The sequence below is a fragment of the Ursus maritimus genome, unplaced genomic scaffold (assembly GCF_017311325.1).
Source record: "Ursus maritimus isolate PB19 unplaced genomic scaffold, ASM1731132v1 scaffold_13, whole genome shotgun sequence".
Taxonomy (NCBI): Eukaryota; Metazoa; Chordata; class Mammalia; order Carnivora; family Ursidae; genus Ursus; species Ursus maritimus.
In genome coordinates this window covers 15,307,933-15,333,777 of record NW_024423675.1, presented here as the reverse complement: position 1 = coordinate 15,333,777, position 25,845 = coordinate 15,307,933, and the positions used below count along the sequence as shown (strand labels likewise).

Genomic DNA, 25,845 nt, shown 5'->3' with positions numbered 1-25,845 from the left:
GTGGAGGCCTGAGAGTGATGAGAGAGATACAGTGACTCCTGCAGAGAAATTAGAGTCCTCGGGGAAGAATTAAATTTCCTTTAGAACAAGAAAGTACAGGGAATATTTAGAAAAGAGTTTGGTGGTGATGATGATGTATCATTAATTTTAAGTGTTTTAGAAGTTATGAAAGGGTAAAGTAATGGGCCTCAACAGGGTTCTACCTGAAGTATTTAAGAAATTGAAGAGGGGTGGGAGGGTTTTAGGAATTGCAGATAAGAGGCTCAGTAGGAATATAAAGGGCCAGAGGGACATTAGTGAACAGAAGATGAGAAATTACTTAGAACTCTGGGCATTCCTCTGATACTATCATAAACAGATTAAAGGGGCTATTTAAGTTAGTCTTAGTAGATTCAGAGCAGATCCTGATGGCAAAGCTGGAGGTATTATACATAGATGATTTCTATTACTGTCTCTAGACATTTGATAATGGGGGCAGAGGTGTCTGGGAAAGGGGTACCTTAATTCTTGTGCTCAAACCGATATTGGAGACGGAAGTTCTAGGGGAAGCTTGTCTTATTCCCAATATAGCTTCATGTTGTTTAGTTAGTAACTACAACTGCTGTTCTCTTTATAACTAATCAACAGCACATCTCACCAGCTATATAGCTATTTATTTATTAATTATTTTTTTCTCATACTACATTTGACCTCCTTCACCCATCTTTCCCACCCACCACCCTCTATCTCTACCAGCCATCAAGCTGTTCTCTGTATCTATGAGCTTCTTGTTGTTTTTTATTTTTAATTTTTATTTTTTTAGGTTCCACATATAAAAGAGAGAGAGATCACATGGTATTTGTCTTTCTATGTGACTTATTTCATTTAGTATAATGCCCTCAAATGACAAGATTTCCTTCTTTTTTATACCTGAATAGTATTCCATGGTATATATATATGTGTGTGTGTGTGTGTGTGTGTGTGTGTGTGTGTGTGTGTGTGTACATATCTCCCAGTTTTTTAATCCATTCATCCATTGGTGGACATTTAGGTTGTTTCCATATCCTGGCTGCTGTAATGCTGCAGTGAACATGGAGGTACATAAATCTTTTTGAATTAGTGTTTTTGTTTTCTTTAGTAAACACTCAGAAGTGAAATTGCTGGATCATATGGTAGTTCTCTTTTTAATATTCTGAGAAACCTCGATACTGTTTTCCATAGTGGCTATATCAGTGACATTCCCACCAACAGTGCCCAGTAGTTCTCTTTTCTCCACATCCTCACCGATACTTACTTTTTCTTGTCTTTTTCATAATAGCTATTCTAACAAGTGTGAGATGATATCTCATTATGACTTTGATTTGGATTTCACTGATGATTAATGATGTTGAGCATCTTTTCATGTATGTGTTGGCCATCTGTATGTCATCTTTTCAAAAATGTCTATTGAGATATGCTGATCTTTTAACTGGATTATTTGGGGTTATTTTTTGCTTTTGACTTGTATGAGTTCTTTATATGTTTTGGATATTAGCCTCTTATTAGATATATGATTTGCAAATACTTTCTTCCATTCAGTAGGTCACCTTTCAGTTTGTTGATGGTTTCCTTTGCTGTGCAGAAGCTTTTTAGTTTGATATAGTCCCACTTGTTTATTTCCACTTTCGTTGCTTTTGCTTTGGTGTCAGATTTGAAAAATAATCATCAAGACCTGGAGTTTTATGGCTTCAGGTCTTACATTCAAGTTTTTAATCCATTCTGAGTAAAGTTTTGTGTATGGTGTAAAATCATGATTGAGTTTCATTATTTTGCATGTAGATATCCAGTTTTGCCAACACCATTTATTGAAGAGATTATTTTTCCCATTGTATATTCTTGGCATTTTTGTCATGGATTAATTGACATTAAGTGTAGGTTTATTTCTGGGCTATTTATTTTGTTCTGTTGATCTATGTGTCTTTTCTTTATGCCAATGTCATATTGTTTTGATAACTATATCTTTGTAATACAGTTTGAAATCAGGGAGCATAATGCCTCCAGCTTTGTTCTTTTTTCTCATGATTGCTTTGGCTATTTGGGGGTCTTTTGTGGTTCCATACAAATTTTGGGATTATTTGTTTTATTTCTGTGAAAAATGCCGTTGAGTTTTTGATAGGGATTGCAATTAATCTGTACATTGCTTTGGGCAGTATGCCATTTTAGTATTATTGATTCTTCCAAGCACAGAATATCTTTCCATTTATTTGTGTCATTTTCAGTTTCTTTCATCAATACCTTATAGCTTTCAGAGTCCAAGTCCTTTACCTCCTTGGTTAAATTAATTCCTAAGTATTTTATTCTTTTTGATGCAATTATAAATGGGATTGTTTACTTGATTTCTCTGATAGTTGACATCTTTGTGCTCTTCCTTTGCTGTGCTGCAGAGCACCAGTATCTCCCAGAAGGGAGCTTTTACATGCATTTCTTGCCCCAGATTTTGCTACTGCCATCCAGGGGATGCCTCTTGCCTGCTTGGTTTTGGAGGCTAGAGGAGCTTGTGTTCATGGTGCCATGGGATTGTCCTAATTGGTGTCATCCAGAAAGGAGCTTATACCCCTCTCTGGCACCCCAATTTTTGTGACTGCTGCCAGGGACACCTCTACATTGGTTTGGTGGCCAGTGGGAACATAATTGTATGTCCCACAAAAGAAAGATTTCTTAAACGGATACTACTCTAAGGGGACAGCAAGAGGCAACTGACTCAGGAGGTTTGTAAAAGGAGTCTATCTGATAATCATCATGGCTGCAGCCTGAAGTACAAGTTGCTAATTAAACACACATTCAGGGGTTGACTGTAACCCTTTCCAGAGACCTCAGAGGGCAGGTGCTATCTTCACCTCTCCTCTGCTGCATTCCAGAGCACTAGTCTTTCCTAGAGAGGAGCTCTTTATGTGTCTGTGTCCTGGGTTTTACATCTGGGGCTCTGACTTTTGCTGCTGCTCCTCAGGGGATTGATTCCCTTTGATCTCCTAGCTTTGGTGATATAGAGGGCCAAAATTCCTGGGTTCCCCAGGATTATTGCAATCAGAGAAATAGTTGTTGATGGGCTACCACCCCCAGGGCACTGCACGGATAGTAGACTGAGGCCCACCCCCTCATGGGTAAAGGAGGCCTCTTTGCTTTTCCCAGAGCTCTGGCCTGGGGGGGTAGGCTTCAGGTTCGACACACATCTAGTGGCCTGTGGAGTTGCTCTCAAGGAACATAGGCTATAGATGACATCTTGGTGCTCTCTCTGCTTTACTCCAGCTCACCAGTATCTCCCAGAGAGGAGCTTATACACTTGTCTGGAGCCCAATTTTTGCAACTGACCCACAGGAGGCATCACCAGATCGCCTGGCTCTGGTGGCCAGCAGAGTTTATGCTTGAGGTCCGAGGAGGTTCTGTATTTTGCATACTTTTGAAAGGTTCTATCTAAGGGTCTGGCTTCCAATCAGCTTGAACCTAGGTGTTGAGATCCTCCTCTTAGGGACCCTGAAAGGTCATTGCACATCCTTAACTGTTGGGAGTTATTAAAAATATAATAGGCTGCTTGGACAAGCATAGAGTTTTGAGAGATAACAAAGAACTGGAACAGGATTTTTAAAAAATGCTTATCTCCTAAAGGAAGCCATTCCCTCAAGAATGGGGGAGGTGGTTTTTTCATCTACTAAAGAAACTAAGGACACTTGGGTGGCACAGTCAGTTAAACATCTGACTCTTGGTTTCGGCTCAGGTTGTGATCTCAGGGTCATGAGACTGAGGTCCAAGTCAGGCTCCACACTCAGCACAGAGTCTGCTTAAGTTTCTGGGTTTTATGTCTGCCTCTGCCCCTCCCCCTCCACCCCCATGCTCACTCACATGCTCTGTCTGTAAAATAAATAAATAAATCTGAAAAAATAAATAAATAAACCAGCAGAGACAGTCAAGCAAATGAAGAAATTCAGAAATATGCTCCAAATAAAAGAGCAAGATAAAAATTAGGGGGGAAAAAAGCTTAGTTAATGGAGATAAGTGATTTACTTGATAAAAAGTTCAAAGTAAAGGTCATAAATATGCTTACTGAACTGGAAAGAAGAATGGATTAATACAACGAGAACTTGAAAGAAGAGATGGAAAATATAAGAAAGTACCAAATATAACTCATGGAGTGAAGAATGCAATAATTGAACTGAAAAATTCATGAGAGTAGTTCAGTAGCAGATTAGGTGAAGAAGAAAGGATCAGTGAACTCGACTATGAGGTAGTAGAACTCACCCAATCAAAGCAGAAAAAAAAAAAAATGCAAAAAAATGATGATAGCTTAAGGGACCTCCAAGACAACATCAGATGGACTAACATTCACATGATAGGGCTCCCAGACAAGGGAGAAAGGAGAAGAAGTCTTATTTGAAGAAACAATGGCTAAAAACGCCTAACTGAGGTAAGCAAACAGGTATCCAGATCCAGGAAGCCCAGAGAGTTCCAAATATGATGAACCTAATGAACCTCATACCAAGACACATTATGATTAAAATAGCAAACGTTAAAGACAAGGAGAGAATCTTAAAAGCAGCAAGAAATAACCGCTTCTCATGTAGAAGAGAACTCTCGTAAAATTATCAGATTTTTTTTAGCAGAAACTTTGTAATCCAAAAGGGAGTAGCACAATACATTCAAAGCACTGAAATAAAAACAGACAAGCAAGCAAGCCAAAACTTGTAGCCAAGAATGTTCTACTCAGCAATGCTATCATTCAGAATTGAAGGAGAGACAAAGAGTTTTCCAGGCAAGAAGAAACAAATTTTCCTTTCCAAACAAAGGGGAAAGGAAGGGAAAATTTACCTGGAAGATGTTTGTCTATTTAAAAAATACAAAGTATCAAAAATAATTTGCCCGCCCTGGGCAGCACAGGCGTATACTTTCTCTCTCTCATTTAAGAGGTTTACCAAAGTCTCAGATTTCATGCTTCCATTTAGTCTGTAGGTAAGATGATTATTTTGTCCTACTCAAAGGATCATGCCCATCAGATACATTGATAGGTAGAACATGAGATTAAAATCTGGGAGACTTTAGGGGCCCCTGGGTGGCTCAGTCATTAGGTCGCTGCCTCAGGCTCAGGGTGTGATCCTGGCATTCTGGGATCCAGCCCCACATCAGGCTCCTCCGCTGGGAGCCTGCTTCTTCCTCTCCCACTCCCCCTGCTTGTGTTCCCTCTCTCACTGGCTCTCTCTCTCTCTGTCAAATAAATAAATAAAATCTTTTAAAAAAAATCTGGGAGACCTTAGAGATATGTTGTCAGGCTCTGAAGAGCAAATCTCAGACTTTTTAAATGATGTAAGAAATATCATGTGAAAATCAAGTAAATTTTCCTTGTATCTGCTAGCACTCAGAGAGTTGCATGCCTTTTGGTGGATATTGGTAGATTTCCTATGGATTTTGAATGCAGAATATAATGTGTTTGTGTGTATTTTGTGTGTATTTCTGGGACCTTTTTACCAACTGACCTCAAAGTTTGCCTGTTTCCAGTTAGGTCCTTGTTAAAGAAGGCTTTATGTGCTGTTCAGACTACATCGCAATTCCTGTCTTTCACTCTTTTTCACTCTTTAACCAAAAATATCTAGTTAGATTGGGAAGCTGTATGGATCCCATAGCACATTTTAATTGGACAGACACAGTAGGGACCTGTAGGTTTTAGGACACACATTTATATATTAGTAAGTAACTTTTCTTTTGAAAAACTACTCTTAATTTGTAGAAGGTTCCTGTACAAATTGAATGCCTCATCATAAAAGCAAATGACATGAATCTAAAGTGCCTTTCATCTGATATGTGTTACATGATTTTCTGAACCATAAGTGTCATATATGAAGAATATTCCATCCTCAAATGAAAGTTATATTTACATCTCTATGCAGCTCTATTTCTAGCTGTCTATGTAAGAGTGGGGATTATCAGATCCTAAAATCATCCTTTGACATATTTCTATGCATTGATTTATTTTTAGTCTTTCACACTAGAAAGGAAGCTTTATGAGAGCAAGAATTCTGTCTTGTTTATTACTCTGTCACCCATAATTAGAAAAATATTGGCACATAGGAATAAAATTTAAAATGTATGTATTTTTGAAGGACTCCGTGAAAGGGGATTCCCTAAAATTGATGTTCTGGATCTAAAAAGCCATTTTACTTTCTCTGCCAATCTCTCCTTCAAATCTCTAATGCTCATTTTACACATTTATTTGGTAATAGCTTCAAGAGTCATTCTGTTTTGGGACAACTGGGTAGCTTATTTGGTTAAGCGGCTGACTCTCGATTTCAGCTCAGGTCATGTTCTTGGGGTCCTGGGATCCTGCATGAGGCTTCATGCTCAGTTGGGAATCTGCTTGAGGATTCTCTCTCTCCATTGTCCTTTGCCCCTGCCCCACCCATGCTCTCTCACACGCTCTCTCTCAAATAAATAAGTAAATAAATAAATAAATCTTTTTTTTTTTTTTTTGAAGTCATTCTGTTCTGCTGATTGTAGTAATGAAGGGGGGGAAACTCTAGGAGACAGTAATAAAAGAAACAGTGACTGACTCTTTCTCTAGAGGGAGTATTTCTATCATCCTCTAAGCATCAAATAAGAATAAATAGATATAATACTTTACATATTTTCTCATTTCTCTCATCATTATGCAACTTATGCAATTTATCTAGAGTTCCTGATATACTAATATTTTATAGTATAATTAATATTCAGTTTTAACAATTTCACCCTTTATGAAATTGCCTTAGGTTGCAATTACATGGCTTGTGTAGAGTAATTAATTAAGCAGCTGCTTTTGAATCCGTATCATATTATTTGACTTTATAACCTCTAATAATGATGATTCTATTACCTACCATGAAAAATCTTTTCTCTAGGCCTAATTTTGCCTTTATTGAAATCTACTCTAACCCTTCATTATTTTAGTGTAGTATACTGTACAAAGAAACAGAAGATCAATTTTTGTTGTATTTTTTAGTAATAAGGATAAAGCCTTTACTTTTTCAAATTACGTAGTCAGAGAGCCCCAACAGCATTTTTAACGGAGGAAAAAAAGAAAGCTGCTCTGATAGAGTATGAAATCATATTCAAACAGCTCCTGGAATTTTCTGTCAGTGTGTTCTGAAATACTGGCCTTATTGCTTTTTTCTGAGCCTTGATGAATTTTTTCAACCAGTTTTTTCAACCAGGGCATTCATGTCGATCTGACAATATCTAAAATCAAATTGAGTTCACAAGGAGCCCTGTCACATGGCTTGCATTGTTCTTCTGGTGCTTCTGTAGCCATACCTATAGTAAACTAGAATAATAGCGTTAATAATGATATCAAATAGCATGTTTTTGTGAGCTCACAATGTACCAGATGCCGTGTTAGACATTTTACATTTATCATTTTATTATAATACCTACTAGGAAATAGATATTAATATTATCTGCATTATTTAGGGAGGTTTCAGAGCCTATGATCACAGAGCTGACAAGTCATATAAATATCATTAAAAATCAGGAGTGACTCTGTGCTCTATAATTATGCCAACCATTTATAGCCAGGATGAGATATAGGTGTCCAGGGATTCATTTATTGTATAACCAAATCTGATTCTTAATTGTGACCCTTGAAAATATCAATGACATAATAAATCTTGTGTAATGAAAGGAAACATTTAATGAAAAGAAACCTGTGTGTGGGCAACTCAGGTGTTAAGCACATAATAGTAATGACACTGTTGTTGATTTTTGTTTAACAAATTGATTTGCACTTTGTCATTTAAACATATGACAGGCTGAAATTTTCCATCATTCATTGAGTCTGTCTAAATCACTAAATTCATACTAACAATTGTGTAGTACAGATTTGATCATTACTGTCATGATTAATCACAGTATACATGGCATTTTTAAGAATGCATGGCAACTGTTCTGGTGCACAGATTAGTCTCTTTTCGTACAGTGTTTAGTATCTTTCAAATCTCTAGTTCCTGCGCTAGGGCAGTAGTTAGTATCTCCTACGAACTGATGTCCTGACTTCATTTCCAGCATTCCTACAGCTTGAGGGTATTTGGAATAATTAGATGTGATCCGATCAATACTCAGAGGCTTCAGTGATTCTAATCAAAAGAACATTTTATTAAAAATATAAACATTGGAATGGCTAATTTTACATATTTCATTTCTGTCATTCTTGCTCACCTCCACAAAGTGAAATCTGTTTTTTTTTTTTTTTTCTTTCCTTGTCTGCCTTCTTTCTCACTCCTACTGGACAAGAACCACTCTTGGGGAAAATCATATAAATGCACAGATCATCATGTCTACATTTGGATGAGATTCTCCTATTAAGTGTTTCGACTCAGCTCTATTTCACATTTATCAATGCCATCTTCACTTTCACTGGGTACTCTGAAGACAGCATATCCAGCCATTAAACAACATTGCCTCACATCCTCACTTTTTGGAAGAATATTTTCGCTACTTCCCTGCCTTGACCAAATTCTGGTTCTTCTATGGGGGCGCTGCTTGCCTGGGGCTGCCCAGCGTGCTGGCCCTGTGTAGTGAATTCTTGGATGTAGATCGTATCCTCAGTACCTCATTGCTGCTTCCATCCCTTTGTCTTAACTACTGTTCATTATGTTACTTGAGTACTGACAGCTGCCTCCTGGTCATTGACCTGCATTTTGAAGACTTTAATTTGTGTCTTATCTTTTTACTCGTAAATTCCAAGGAGCTTTAGCTCATATGAACATACCTTTTTCCACCTACCACTCACAATTTCTTTATATTCCCACTGTTAACTTTGTTCTTATTAGACCTAAGAATGTTCCACACACGTTCCTTGCAGTGAGGATAAATGCAGATAATGTTTTCTTCATAACGTCTTTTATATAGAGCTCCATTAGAAAGCCAAACAAATGGAGGAAAAAACTCCCAAATATCTGGCTTGAACTGAGAGGTAAGGGAAAAGAGATAGATTTTAAAAAACAATCTTTTTCCTAACAGTTACTGCAAATTATATTGTAATTTTAGGATTCAAAATAGTAATTATTAAGCCTCTCATATATTAACATTTTCCATTTTACCAACACAATTTCTTGGTTATTTGTGCATCTTATTCATTGAAATGCTCTAATTTTGAAATTTTAGACTCTAACATTATACCTGGCAATTGGCATCATATTTTTTCATCCTCTTACTCATGGATTCCTAATTCACCATATTTCCAAAGACATTTTTGACATTCAGTCTCTTTAGCTTGTTTTAACCACTTTGAGTGTTCTTGGGCTGCTTACTTAATTCTTTGTGTTTGAGTTATTTCATCTGTAAAATGAGTTAATAATGGCATCAACTTTATGATTAAATAAGAACAATAAGAACAATTTCTGGCACACAAAGATTACAAAGTAATTCTTAGCTATTCACATTAATTATACTATTCATATCATCATTATTATTCTATTATTTTTTATCTATTCGTGAAATGAGTCCTTTTTCCTCATTTCTTCTCCTTCCTTAACTAAGATTCTTCAGTGTTTACATCCTTTCTTACGTGTATGTTCAACTGCTCTGTTCACTTTGCCTTTTCCTGGAGCCACGCAGGAAAAGCCAATAATACATTAATCCCATAATGACATTGTCTGTTTTTTGTTTATTTGTTTGTTTAGCCTATAAAAAATATTTTTATTACGAGTCTTGTTAAATATTCACTACAGGGCTCCTGGGTGGCTCAGTTGGTTAAGTGTCTGGCTTCAGCTCGAGTCATGATCCCAGGGTTCTGAGATCCAGCCCACATTGGGCTCCCTGCTCAGCGGGGGGTCCTCCGCTTCTCCCTCTCCCTCTGCAGTTCCCTCTGCTTGTGCTCTCTCGAACTCTTTCTCTGTCAAATGAATAAATAAAATCTTAAAAAAAATACTTCACTACATGCATTGTAGAATGTATATCACTTCCATTCACTGAAAGAAAACTCTGCTGTTACAAACATCTTTATTACAAGTCTTTTAAACACTTTAGTACATTCACTACATAATGGATATTACTTCCATTCACTGAAAAAACTCTGTGCTGAACCCAGGGTGCAAAGAGCTTCCTAGAGGCATCTTTATATTAAAAATCTTTTTAAAAAATCGTGTTCCACTTTTTTTTTGCCATTTTAGAAAAAAAATCACTGAAAGAATAAGTTTGTACAGTTTCTCTGTATTTATTTTATGTCTGAGGTATAATTGACATATAACATTAGTTTCAGGTGTAGAACATATTGATTCAGTATTTGTATACATTGTGAAATAATCACCACAGTAAGTCTAGTTACCCTCTGATGTTCTCTGTTTCTATACCCACACTCCTGAGTGCTGCTGAAGAAAAATCACTAACAAAAATTACTAAGAGTCATTAGAAATCATGGTTCCCCCAGGGCACCTGAGTGGCTCAGTCATTAAGCATCTACCTTAGCTCAGGTCATGATCCCAGGGTCCTGGGATTGAGTCCCGCATCAGGCTCCTCCCTTCTACCCCAGCCTCCTGCTCATGCACTCATCTCTCTCTCACGCTCTCTCTCAAATAAATAAATAAAATCTTTATACATATACTCATGGTTCCCAAAATCAGCGGTCACTTCAATGCTTTTTGGAAATTCTATTATAGGTCACTAGTCAGCACCTTCATTATTCCCGTTGGTGGCTAATAAAAATCTTCACTGAGCTCCTGAAGTCCCCTTTACCACCTTTACCCACCTCCCCCATTTTCCAGAGATGATCTTGCTTCTTACTTCAAAATACAATAATAAAAACAATTAGACGCAAACTTCCTGAATTTCCTATCATCTCCCATTATGAATTTATCTACACTTGATCTCATGGATATTTCCTGTTTTCCCTGAGATGGAGGAGTATTTGCCCCTCCACTATTGAAATCTAAGCCATCCACCTGGTTTTATTTTATCCTGGTCTTTCCTTTGCCTTCTGGGGAGCTACTTTATCACTCATGTTTGATTCTTTGTCTCAAAATAAACAGACTCCAATGTGTTACATTAAGACAAAAAGAAAAGAAAGACCATTTAACTATTTGTCCTTCAAACTCTTGTTCCCGCCTGCTCGAACCAGGCTCAGCCACTAAAGTCTGTGCTCCTTGTCCTCATATTCACAGGATTGATCTGCACTTCATTTCTTACCATTTTGGTTTCTACTGTCTATTCACTAAATCTACTTTGGTAAATGAGCTTACTGAAGCAATATTTATAATGATCACTAACCTGCGATAGGTATCATGGAATCCATACATCTGTATTTATAACATCTACATCTATCAGTCTCTCCAGAAGTTACTCAGATTCATTTTAGGAGACAAAAAGCACAGTCTGTAGAGCTAACGTACAGGTTGCTCTATTCTCCAGACTCTTCTTTCACTGCACAGAAGCTCGGGGGTACCCACGAATGGGATAACATTCTCCTTTCAATCAAATGTGGTTCATGGGATTTCTGATGCTGCTTTAGTAGCTGGTAATTTTTTCCAGATTATGGGAGTAATTTTCAAAATTGTATACATTAGGGGAACTTTCTATAGTGTGGTCCCTTTGGCCTGTTCATTGCATGTCGTTATAAAACACTGTGATAAAATATAGTGGCTGTCAGGCGTTCTAATAGGCTCATGGGGTATGCAGAGCCCTGTTAACTGCCACTGTGGCAGAAAGGGCCATAGGTAGAGAGAGTGAGGCTGTGTGAACAGCTTTTCTATAAACCGCAGAAGCACCACCTTCAGCCAGAGCTGTTCCATCATAAAACGTATTCCAAATACATTTAGCTTCTCTGTAATTTTTGTTCATAGAAAGTTTCCATGGCCAAATCTAATGAATTGCAAGAGACTCTGGTGTCAGACACACCTGGGATTTAGCTTTATGTCTCCCACTTTCTAGCTATGCCTTCTCAGCTAAATTAGTTTTTGACCTGTTTCTTATCCATAACAGGGCTATGATTTCAGATTTCAAGGCTGTAAGACATAGACCTAATACATACAAACGACAGCAATAATTACTTTTACTTACAAACTTAGGAGATAAATAACATTATCTTCATTCTATAAATTAAGAAACCATGGCTTTAAGCTAGGGTGTAAATGTTGAAGAGGACTCAGCTGGTCACAGAGAGATTGAACTCACATTGATCTGATTCCATACTCGAAAGATGTGGTACTTGGTACTTTACATAACACAGCAAGTGCCAAGCCAATAGTGAGTGATAAGAAGGGTCTTACCAAATTTCTGTTACATAAGAATTACATAATACATTTAAATTAAATATAAATTAAATATATTAAATTAAATATATTCATTTTATTAATATATTAAATATATTCCTTACATTTATAAGTGGGTTTAAATTTCAAAGTTTTTCAGTAGTCATGTTTTTATTTGAAGTTTAAAATACTTCTGTAATGGAAACGAAGTAGATACTGACATCTCTATTTTTCGGATAAGCATACAGAGATTCATATAATTAAAAGGACTTACTTGAACATGATTAGTAAGTGGCACAATTATTTGCATTTTTGCGCTTTCCCTATATCAGAGTGATTTATGAGAAACATTTTATATTCCACTCATAACACAGAAGAGTAATATTATAAAATAGTTCAAAACATTCTTATTTAATACCACTTAATAGCATTAACCTGAGAATGTCCTTCTGCATCTTTTTCATTTTCCTTTAGGTTTAAACAAAATTTTCTTTAAAAATAGTTCCATAAAAGGAAGAGTGAAACATACAGAGTATATTTCTGTCTCTAAACTGGAAGGTTAGTTCTTTAAAAGAAAAAGTTGAAACTGAACACTGATTTTCTGCGAGGGTTTCAGACTCTAACAGGTGAAGCTGCCCTTTAATGTCTGTAGCTATAAATGCTTTAGATAGCTTCTTTCTTACGTAATTCATATTTACAATCAAGATCCCTCAGTAAGCTAACGAACAACTCATTTTGGTTTCTCAGTATATACACTGTAGTGGTTTCTGTACATTTGATGACTTACAACAATAAAAATACTAACCTGTTTTTAAGGCATGAATTGTTGCTCAAACGTTCACAAGTGAAATTTTGAAACATGACAAGAGAAATCAAAAGGAAAGGCTGCATAATGTGACAGGTACACCTATTAAAATAAGGAAAATTTTCTAACATCAGATATTACATAAAGAATTGATTCCCTAATCTCAATTTGCAATAGGGAATAGTTTTATATTGAGCTTTGCTATAACATGCTTTACTTATTTTATTCATTAACAAAATATCAAACTGATTGAAAAGAGTACAACTTTGGCAGAGACTACATTGAGTTGTTGATTCCTTTATTGTGTGAAAATTTAGACTAGTGGTAATAATGTCCATCATATTGATATGTACTACAAACATGGTTTGGTGGTTATCAAACATGTCTACTCTGTTTTGGCATTCCATCTCCTTCAAGAGCTATTTATTGACTCATATATTCAACTACTATAAACATAATGCCTTATTTAGAAAATGTATTGTGACAGAATAAAAATAAGAGCACTAGCCAAAGACTGATATATAGCTTGCCAGAGCCTGATTACATAATTCAGCATATAAACACATTGACATGTCTATATTAAATAAGGAAATGTTAGGGAATTTCTTTTTTATTTATTATATTGTAAATTATATAAATAGATTTAATCATGTGTCCTTAAATTTTCAAGCAATATATAAATTATAGGTCACCTACCATAACATTTCATTCTCATACATATCTATATGACATCTCTTCATCCTATGGTGATTCACAAGGGAAAATAGTTTAGAGATCATTTTAATGTCATGAAGGATCTTTATTATATTTTGAAGTTAGAAGTGTTGTTACTTTAGTTTTTCTTTCTTCCTTCCTTCCTTTTTCTTTCTTTCTTTCTTTCTTTCTTTCTTTCTTTCTTTCTTTCTTTTCTTCTTTCTTCTTTCTTTCTTTTTCTTTCTTTCTTTTTTTTTTGGTGTTTCATTAGTTAAAGCTTTAGCCATTTTTATATATGCAGGGATGCATGACAGGAGAGAGATTTTTAATTGAGACATTTGTAAGCCTTGTATTTGGTAAGAACACAGAATGTTTCAGTCCATTCCCTTGAATGCCCCCCTGAGAGTCAGATGGTGAAGGAGAAGTTGGGCCATGGCATCCTGTAACCAACAGTGAATGAGATTTAGGGACAACAGTACACCAGTCTGAGCCAAAAGAGGTTCTTCTAGGCTAACAGGATCTATACAAATGAGATTTTGTATTGTCCCCTGAACAACAGATTCATTTCTACTTAACTAACAAGTAGTTCTATGAAGATATAATTCCTTCTGCATGAATTATGACATTTCTGTCATTTAATTATCACATCTGCTTTTTCAGTCATTAGGGAAGAAAGTAGTTAATAACAGCTATTATAAATAGTTCATATCTGATCTTTGGTTCATCAAGATTTTTGCTTTGTTTTGTTTTAAGTTCTAGAAAGGTAGCAAATACAGAGCATCTCATTTCTTCTACTACATTCTCACCTTAAAGATGTGTCACAGCCTGCCTTGTGTAATGTATTTATAGGGTAGTGTATTTCACATTGACACTTACAAAAATAGTTGGCATTTCCTGAAAATCTATCAAGGGTCAGTTATGAGATTAAAAGGGAGTTATACAATGGCATATCTATATGACATATATGAAATATTATGATAATTATGTAAGATTCACATTAGATATCTATTGCTTTTGTTATCCCACTTGTCAAAACAGTCTTCTTTATCTTTGGGGTAAATACTCAGTAGTGCAATTGCTGGATGCTAAGTGAACTAAGTCAAGCAGAGAAAGACAATTATCATATGGTTTCACTCATTTATGGAACATAAGAAATAGGAAGATCGGTAGGAGAAGAAAGGGAAGAATGAAGGGGGGATAAACAGAAAGGAGAATGAACCATGAGAAACTATGGACTCTGGGGAACAAACTGAGGGCTTCAGAGGGGAGGGGGTGGGGGACTGGGATAGGCGGATGGTAGGTATTAAGGAGGGCACATATTGCATGGTGCACTGGGTGTTATACGCAAGTAATGAATCATGGAACATTACATCAAAAACTAGGGATGTACTGTATGGTAACTAATATAATAAAAAATTATTATAAAAAAACAGTCTTCTTATACATTAAAAAAATTAACTATTTAAATTTAAACTTCCAAAGAAATTGCAAAAATATACAGAACTCTCATATACCTTTCACCAGTGGCACAAGAAATTAGATCCTTTGTAAACATACTAAAATGTAAAATAAAAATCAGTTAATAGAATGAAATATGTTTTGTTAATGTATTTTCAGGTCATTTCCTCAGACTCTGCTTGTGTGTAACATTTCTTTGCATAATTTATCTTTAAATCACAGAGGTTGATCAGTGTCTTCCAAGTGAATAGTTGAAATATAAAATTAATTAAAAAATAGTAACAAAAATCTGTAGGTAAGAAGAACTTTATAAATGTTTATAAGAAACATACTGTCATGTTGATGTGTAATGGGAATTCTTCTGGTAAAAAGAAATGCTGTAAACGCTCTCTCAGTGTTCCTCCAATGTACCGTAAGGTCTGCTTATGCTTCAGTGTCCATCAGCTTGACTTCTGGTGGTCTACGTCTATATCAGGGTCAGAATGTCACCCTGGGTTGCCAGACTATGCTTTGCCTGTCAGCACACCTGGTTGGAATTGCCTAGAATTTAATGTTTCTTTGGAGGCAGCCCTTAACCAATCATTGGCTGATAGATCTACAACGTGCTTACTCCAGTTCCCTTGCCCTTATATAATTTTGAAGCAAGAATTTTATACCATTTCCAAGATTTTTCTCGAAGACTTTAAGCTTTAGTCACTCACTGCAATATCTGGTTTAATGCTCCCCTTGTTGGCCTGTAATTTCTTTATCACTTGCCTCTCACCTTCCATTGTTTCTCTATGGCCCATAGTGATGACATGTCCTTAATCCTTCTCTCAGGGTCTGCTATTTGGGGGACTCAATTGAGATAATACATAACATTAAGAATTATTTTACAATCTATGATACAGTCCCACGACATTTTCTCCTATGTTAAAACAGTTGACTTTCTGGATTTTGGTGTGATATGAACTTTTCTAAGCAATGGATATTTAGTGAGAATTCTCTTTAACTTATCTGAGTTCATTCTTTCTGAAATATCTGAAATTCTCTGATAAAATTATGAAATATTAAATCCAGGAACTTAACAGCTGTTGATACTTTCTAATTTGGTAGAAGTAAACAGTAAGAAAAGATTCTGATGGATATGAGATTGGATTATATAGTTCAAGCTACATGTCACCTAACCAGAGATCCACTGGGGAGTTTGCAGTCAGTTTAATGCCTGCCAATGATAAGAAATGGTTATAGCTATTAATTTATAGTCATAATATGTTCTATTTTTGTGAGATAAAAATTGGGGTAAATCTCTCTCTTTAAAAAGTTACCTAAAATATTTATTTCACCTATGAGCTTATGCTCATTAAATAGATGTCAGGTGCCAAAACTATTGAGCAAAATTGGGTTAGGGTACTGGTGAAGTGCTTTCAACCATAATTGTCACATAATGGAAACAATAGCTCTAGCTATTTAGGAATTTACAGTCCTTCACATAGGAGGAAGTGCTAGTTATCAGTTGTAATAGGAATTTTGAAAAGAGTATTTATTTACACGTAGTCTTTATTTAGCCCCTTTTCCAATCCTATAATTTGTTTCCCTTTTTGGGGTTATTTTTGTTTGGACAAGCAAACCTGTCTCATGGGGAAGTTCATCACCAACATCATCATTAAGGGTGTAAGAATTTCCCTTCCACTGTAACTCATGAATATCTTTAAATGTATGTTTCACTCCCTTCATATTCTCAATGCACATACTTTTTAGGGTACAGATGCCATGTGTGGGATAAAAGAAAATGTGAATCGGTTATCCATTTCTCTGCCTATTTATCATTTTCATATATTCCTTTTTGTCATCAATAAATGAGAATTAGACTCTCATTTTCAATATTAGCACACAAGAATTTTCAATATTTTCAATATTAGCACACAAAAATTTTCTCCTTGACTTCTTACAATAGCCCAAGCCCTTCAGAATGATTTATAAATAGATTAAATTCATGTAAAGTAAATTTTAAAAATTCATAGTTCCTGGGCCTTGTACAATCATACTGTCAGCAGGCAGTATGGTCTCAACAGCTATCTGATTATAGTGTGTTCTTATGTATTGTCTAAAATAGAAAGGATTTTATGAAGGATTTTTTTTTCACATTCTTTATTTAACGTTTTATCTTTGTAAACAGGATATATTCTTAGTTGTTGATAAATGAGTCACTGAGATTTTTAAAATTCTACTGTCACTCTCCTGAACGGCTATTGCTTAATTTATGGTAACCTGCCATTCCTTATCTAACAGCTTTGCATTCAGTGTTTCACTTAATGGACTCCATTTAGCTCAGGAAATTTATGTTTCACATTATCATGAGCTTTGTTTCCCTGGTAAAACCAACGTCAAATATCGTAAAAGAGAGGGAGAAGAAACAAAATTCAAAAGGAAAATGTACTTGCAGCCCTAAAAGAGATTGTTTTATTTTCCATCCCATAATGAATAAAATGGCTAATATTGTCTTAACTTTGGAGGTGACCTTACTATACTTTAAAAAATTAAAGGGAAATGATTTATGATGATGCATTTTATGCTATTACATTTGGACATGTATAAATGATGTGCAGAATTTCTATAATGGATCAATTTACCTATGTTATCTAAAGGTACAGTACCTTTCTCTTTTTTGTCAGAGTATGTACTTCTATGTATAAAAAATTATCTTAAGCCATACTTAGAACAAAATATCTATCCTCAATTCCATTAAAATGTAAGTATAATCCAAAAAATATATATTTAATTTTATTAAGTTTCTGATATATAACTATGCTTCATATAAATATTTAATAAACATGTAGAAAAATACAAGGTTCTGTCTATATGAGCTATTTTCATAAATTGATTATTATCCACATGCTAATTTCATATTTATATTATTTAATATTACTCATTTTTAGCAGTTCAATTTAAAATTTTACTAAAAGGATGGCTTCTCAATGAAGTTTAAACAAAATGCTTTAAAAGCCCCAATTATTTCTTATATTACTAGAATAATGATAACATATGTCAGCATATATTATGGTGGCATATATTACAGTTGGGTCTCATGATTGAAATTAGACAAGTTTTTGTTTTTTGTGTTTTTTAAAGAATTTATTTATTTATTTGACAGAGAGTGAGAGTGAGAGAGCATGAGCAGGGGGGAGGGGCAGAGGCAGAGGGAGAAGCAGACTCCCAGCTGGGCAGAGAACCCAATGTGGGAGTTCATCCCAGGATCCTGGGATCATGACCTGAGCAGAAGGCAGACGCTTAACCAACTGAGCCACCCAAACACCTTAAATTAGACAGTATTTAACATGATATACAGACAGCTGGGAATGGTCAGACCTATAAGAATCAGGTGGCTTTCCTGTGTTAGGATTGTATAGGATAAAAAGACTGTTACCTAGAGACAGTGAGGATCACCAAGCCAGAGGAAGGAAAAGAGCTTAACTGTTTTCACCACAAAAAAGTAATGGTAATTATGTGATGTGATGGAGGTGTTAGTTAATGCTCTGGTGATAGTCATTTTGCAATATGTAAGTGTAACAAGTCAAAAGTTGTACACCTTAAACTTGATGTTATATGTTAATTATATCCCATTTAAGCTGGAAGAAGGAAAGAAAAAGAAAAACAAAAAAAATGCTATAAGGGCTCAATATCTTTACTGCTGATCATCAGTGTGAAAAGGCCAATTAAAATTTACTTCCACATCAGCAAAGTTGATTGACCTGGCAGAATGAGAAATGATGATATTTTTCAAAGCAGAAATCTCCTGTACATAATTTATAGATTTAGGTTTTACTCATTTACTTTAAGGATATGAATTTAAGAGTTCTGAAAATGTGTTATTTCAGTTTTGGAATGCTAGATTTATTTATTTTTCTCAGAAATCATTGTTTTGTTTACTTTTATTTTTTCTGGATGCTGTGTTGCATGTGTGACATTTTTGGTTGAAAGAAAATATTCAGAGTTAGAAAATTAGCAAATTTGATATAATTTTAAATATTGTCACCTAGTTTGAATATAATTAGTTTTAGTTTCGTTAAGACCTGAATTCTTAAGGTCTGTTGGTTAAGGCACCATGGGGAAATGATTACTTGGTTTTCCAAACAGATGAGTGTTAACATCCTTATCCGTAGTAGTGGTTAGCTGAATCTTGTTATGTTGCGGGGTGGGGGGGGCGTGGGGGGGGAAGATCTTTGTATTCATTATCTGATTATTCAAACAAGAATGACAAAATTATGGGGCACCTGGGTGGCTCAGTCCATTAAGCCTCTGACTTGGGCTCAGGTCATGATCTCAGGGACTTGGGATTGAGCCCCGCTTCAGGTTCCACATTCTGCGGGGAGTCTGCTTCTCCCTCTGCCCCTCCCGCACCTCGTGCTCTCTCTCAAATAAATAAATAAAATCTTAAAAAAAAAAGAATGACAAATTATTAATATCTACTTTTGATTTTCAACTGAATACATCTGGAATTTTAGATAACTGGAACAACTTGAAAAAACCCGAATTAACTTTCTATCCAAATATTTCATTTTGGAATAATTTATAATAATTATATTTATGAATTTTAAGTTTTTCATGTTTTTTTTTTAAAGATTTTATTTATTTATTTGACAGAGAGACAGCCAGCGAGAGAGGGAACACAGCAGGGGGGAGTGGGAGAGGAAGAAGCAGGCTCCCAGCGGAGGAGCCCGATGTGAGACTCGATCTCGGAACGCCGGGATCACGCCCTGAGCCGAAGGCAGACGCTTAACGACTGCGCCACCCAGGCGCCCCAAGTTTTTCATGTTTTTAATAAAATATTTCAAAATATGTAAAATGAAATCAAAACAAGATTGAGTCACATTATAAATTTATCAGAAGAATTAGCTTTAAAAAATAGAGTCATAAATAAATGAATGTCTAAATTTTAATTTTGCTTTTTTTCAAGTATGGTTTGTTTCACTTTTGTGTATTGTTTTCCTATGAAATGAATTTTGGGAATACTTATAATTTCATTATAAAATTTTGGCCTGTCCATTAAATGGCTTAAAAGGCTATTTTTAAAATAATTCCACTCATATAATGTGTTTGGTAGTCTCTTTAATTCAGCTCAAATGTTGCCATTGTTTTCAGCAATGCTGAAATATTTTTGACAATCCTGTTTTGGAAATTTTTCTTGCTATAGTTTATTTGGAAATTATAAAGGAGATATCAAATTACTGAAAGTGAAGGATAGAAGGATGGTTAATGATGTCTGCATGAGAATATCCTGGAATACAGAGGTAGTAGTATAGCCTGAGATCAGGAGAATTAGAAAATTTAGATGTCTGTGCTGGATTTATATATTCCTTTTCTTTGCCTTTCTATCCTGTACTGCATTCTCCTTTCTGCAACTGGATTCTTCAGATATTAAATGTATTGCTCGAGGTATCTACTTACTACTAAGTTGACTTGTGTATGGCTTTAGTTTAACATGCTGTACTCTGGGTTGGTCTTTCAGACTTAGCATCTAGAGTTTCTGTGACTTTTCTCATAATTCATATATATTAGAAATAATATATTTGGATTCTGTCATCCTGTGGATTGATTTCTCTTAGTTTGGTTGAACATGCAAAGTCCTTTCCACTGTGTTCTCCTCAGGTCAAGTCATGTGGTTGTAGATAAACTTCGATTTGAGGAATATATTTTACTTTTTCAGGTTGACACAGTGGCTACTGGTGTTGGGTTAGTCTTGTTTGTTTGTTCCTTTTTTTTTTTTAAACAGAGTAGATTGTCAATTGATACACAGTAAGTCCATAACATTGTAAAGAAATTGTATCATTTTTTAACTGAAAAAGTTACCGGGTATGCAATGAAAGGACTTTTTAGATAGGAAACAGTGTAGAAAGTTACTCAGTTGCAGACTGGGCCACTTTATGTAGATAAGAAGGGATTACACAGAGTGTGGAAGAAAGAGCCCAAAAGATAGAGTCAGGAGACATGGAGAACTCTGCTAAAGCACAGATATGCCCTAATCAAGGAAGTGGTAACATTATTCTGGCTGAATTTTAGAATTGCTATGGATTAGTGACTAATTAATTATGAATATAAGTGTGTTATGGTTTGAATTCTGTCCCCTTAAGATTCATATCTTGAAGGGCTAATCCCTAATCTGACTGTATTTGGAGATAGTGTCTTTCAGGGGGTAATTAAGGTTAAATAGGTCATAAAGATGGGGCCCTAATCCTATGTAATTGATGTCCTTATGAGATGAAGAAGAGACACCAAAGGTGTGTATGCACAGAGAAAAGACCATGTGAGGACACAGAGAGAAAGTGGCCATCTTATAACCCTATTGGCACCTTCATCTTGGACTTCCAGCCTCCCATATTGTGAGAAAATGAATTTCTGTTTTTTAAATCACCCCAATATGGCATTCTGTTATGGCAGCCCAAGCAGTCTAGCACAGAGTGTCTATGATGATTATTCTATGCTGGTCACACCATTGCTTGTTGGCTGTATGACTAGTAGATATCTTGTCTTTTTACTTTACCAGAGGAACTACACTTAACGAGTCTCTGCCACTTTTCAACGTGGTAGAGATCGTGAAGTATCTGAACTTTGGGCACATAGTTTTAGAGCTAATGTTGTAAAGAGTTGAGATTTTGATGGTTTTAGGGGAAAGAATGGTTGTATTTTGAATATAGAAATGATATGAATTGTGGCCAACAAGTAGACTGTGGAAAAATGTATTTTTCATTGATAGTGAAAGCAGATTCTGCCATGCCATATGCTTTTTTACAATGTGACCTTTATAGTTTTCCTATCAACATGTGGATTTATGTCCTGTTCTCTTAAATCTTGAAAAGCCTTGTTACTTACTTGTAACCAAGGGAATGTAGAATAAATGTTGCTGTTTTTTGAGGCTAGGTTGTAAAGGTGATGTCCTTTTCACCTTGTTTGCAGGCACACTTTTTTCGGAGCCCAAGCTGTCATGTAAAAAAAAGTTCAGTTATCTTGGGCCCAGACCACAGATACAAGGTGTTCCTTTACTAAACTCTTTTACCATGGTTTCTGTGGGAATAGCAAATTAGTTTGAGTCACCATATAACAATTTACCACAAAAATTAGTAGCTTAAAATATAAGTAGTAGGAAGAGAAAGAGATCTTTGTATGATATGAGGGAGGAAAAAAACCCCGCTTGTATGTAGTTACAATGAAAAAAGTAATATGATTTTAAGTGTGGATGTGGGGATGACTGAAACAATTATAATTTTATTAATAGAAAAAGAAATTTGTGTAGGAGAGTATTATTTTAGATCATTGAATTTTAGCTGATGTAAGGAGATATAGAGGTTAATGCTTGATAGTTCTTAAGTTTAGGACCAAAGTATGGAAAAGAAATGGAGACTGAATCTGAAAATTAGTAAATCATCTGTCAGAGTTATTTTAGTAGCCATAGAGTGGCTTCTTGAATTTTTCCTGAAAGAGTGCATGCAGAGAGAAGAGAGGAAAGTATATTTATAGAATGATAAAAGAAGAGCAAGCTATAGAAAATTGGAAAACAAGGGAATTTACAAATTCTTTAAAAATGAGAGAATAAAGAGTTGTAAGTAAGATGAGTGATCACCAGGGTCAAATAGTATGTAAAGGGTACTTTTATTTATTTTTCTGGCTGATTCAAGTTAGAAATACATAATGGCAAATCATCACATATCTTCAAACACAGAGAGGTCTTACAGTAATGCAAGTAGAAGTAAATGATGTGGTTTTGTGCTTTAGTGGAACCAATAGAATAATATTTATGTGCTGGTCATTTTGATAGATACTGGTGTTACAAACAATAAGATCCTATCTTGCCTTTGAGGGATAGACATTTTATAGGAGAGAGAGATACATGAATAAACAAATCCAATAAACTACATAGGTGAAGACAGTACGTCCTTGTGAGTCATACAGGAAGATACTTCAGAAATAGAATTCAGGAAAGAGAAACATGAGTTTGTTAAGGGGATGTTATTCCCGGGAAATTGCCCATCAACTCAACAAGTCTCATTAAACATTCTGGGGGTTATAACAGCATGCAGCCAGTTGAGAGGGCAGGCACGTGGCCATAGTTTTCTAAACATTTCAAATGAATCAGGAAGATAAACATACCTCTGAAAGTGGTGTAGGGAGATTGTGAAGACCCCATAGTGATTCTTGCCTGAAGTGAGACAATTTCTCTTTTAACCTCTCCCTAGGGATTTGTAGGCATAGGAAGATTGCATCCTAACCAGATAAACAACTGTGCTTCCCACTCTGTGTGGGTGCCTGTGGGTAAATGAGTAAAAACCTTTACCTTCATTAAACTTTGCATGAGTCTCTTGGTGTTGCATGTGTCAGTTGGTGTTCTGCATCAATCACTCAGCGTTAGCCTTTTAAAAAACTTGCAGCTAACAGAGTAAGGGAATTTCTGTTGAGCCAGGTGTCAGGATAAGTTTTATCAGAAGAGTAACTTGACTTGGATCTTGATAGGTAAATAGCTCTGTGCCCTGTGAATGTGGAAGATGGTAGCTCTTTTTGTCACAGTGTGAAGTTTACCTCAAAATTCAGAGAAACCTCACTCGGCCTTTCTGTGGTCTGAAAAATGTCCACTGTAGCTGGAGCATAAGCAGAAATGACAAGAGGGACATATCAAACTTCTTTACATGAAAGAATTTTGACCCGGGAGACCTTTGCAGTGATGTGATTATGTGGGGATCCTGAATTGTTAGAAATTCCTTAGCAGTCCAGAAGGTTGAGTACTCACCTCCAAGTTGAGAATCAACACATATTAGTAGAACATTGTTATAAGTAATGAAGATTCAGGCTAACCAAATATGATAATTTAAATATTCCCCTTAGAAATGTTTCAGGATAGATTCGAGAATTATAATTAATAAAATTGCTTTAGTTCATGTTAGGGACAAAAACCTAGACTAAACATTTCTTTAACTCAGTCTACCTTAGATATCCTATGATTTCTTTAATTTCATCCAGTTATTTAAGATTGTTTTTGTAACATAATGAAAACAGATAACTTTGCTTTTTAAAACAATTCTGGATTTTGATTCTTATACATGATTAAGCATGTGCTTGATATTTTTCCCTCCTAAAACATACAAACTAAAAGTACTCCTGAATGGTGTATAAATACTAGGTGAAAACTATCTCAGTGAAAAGTTATAAAGTATTCTGAGAAAACTCAATCTGTTTAAAAATATAATGAAAGGAGAGATATATTTTAAAAATAAGGTATTTCCTATCTTAACTGAGTTAGGAGACAATACCTTGTAGCCAAAATACCTCCTGTTACAAACACTTAAAATCTTTCCTTTGCATGAGGTTTTCTTTTGCTTATGGCTTTAAATGAATTTAATATTTGATTACTTGACTGTGAAATCATACAATCTGTGCTGAAAAGGGTAATCAAGCCTGTTTTACTATTCACCAAAGATATCTCTAATGTTCCTAGGTTAATGGTATGCAGTACTTGGTGCTTTATTATTCTGTATAAAAGTTAAAGAAAGACAGCTAGCCTAAGTGTAGGGATTTGTTGATATAGAATATATATTTTGAAGGGAAGAAAAAGTATTTACTAAGAAAGCTTAATAGTAAGCTAAGAAACAGAGAAATAAAACTGAAAACATCATTTATTCTAATATTTCTCCCAATGTAGAAATTCCTTCTTCATGCCAAGAAGACAGTGTCCTTCTCAGGCCTGAATTCTTCTAGCAATGGTAAACCCTGTACTCTGGGTATCCACTCATCCATTTTTGTTCAGTGCTGAATTATGCGGGGCTTCATCCAAAGAGCAAAAACCTGCCTCCCTATAACTTCTGATCATTGATCCTATTCTTTGGAGACACACGAAATAAGACCAACCTCCTTTTTAAAGGACCGTGGCACAGGGAAAATATGTTTTATTCTGATGAATATTTTTGGTCAAGTTCAACTGTATTTCCCTTTCCATAAGCAGTTGTTATGTGCATGGCTGTTTAATTTATCATCCAGTATTTTCTGAAGTACTTTTCTCCTTTCCTTCTCTTTCTCTTTTATGTTATATGTTTTGTATTTTATCATTTACTGTCCCAGTTGTGTTTTAATTATAAGTTTGGTTCAAGTTTTTTGTATGCATGTGAAGTAAAAACAATTCTGCACACATATATGTCTCTCTACCTATCTATACACACACATCAGAATATCTTTGCTGTTGTGTAATTTCTCACTGTTCCAATCATCCTACAAGTGCCACCTTTCAAACCATGTACAACTGTGGTCACCTTCCCAGGGACATGTCCTTTTATGGAAGCTGTGTTATAAGGTGGGACAAAGGAGCTGATAAGAAGGAAAAACCTTTACCATAAATGAATAAGGAATTTGTCAGGTTTCGCTAGGTCTGTGTAATGAATTAACTGTTTATATATCCACCCTGTCCAAATTGTTTTCCTACTTCCACCTCAAATTACCTATGTACTTGCAAATGAGAGGACTGTTTAGAAAAACTGAGAGAACTAGGGGCGCCTGGGTGGCACAGCAGTTAAGCGTCTGCCTTCGGCTCAGGGCGTGATCCCGGCGTTATGGGATCGAGCCCCACATCAGGCTCCTCTGCTGTGAGCCTGCTTCTTCCTCCCCCACTTCCCCTGCTTGTGTTCCCTCTCTCACTGGCTGTGTCTATCTCTG

The 25,845-nt window shown here is 35.6% G+C and overlaps 1 long non-coding RNA gene across 1 annotated transcript in view; it reads left to right on the top strand.

Annotated features, from left to right (window-relative positions):
* LOC103675864 overlaps positions 1–25,621 on the top strand; it is a 586,760-nt gene extending 561,139 nt beyond the window's left edge. Inside the window, exon 12 of the long non-coding RNA XR_005834300.1 lies at positions 24,842–25,621. This is a non-coding gene — a long non-coding RNA (uncharacterized LOC103675864). The remainder of the gene's footprint in view (positions 1–24,841) is intronic.
* The last annotated feature ends 224 nt before the right edge of the window (positions 25,622–25,845 follow it).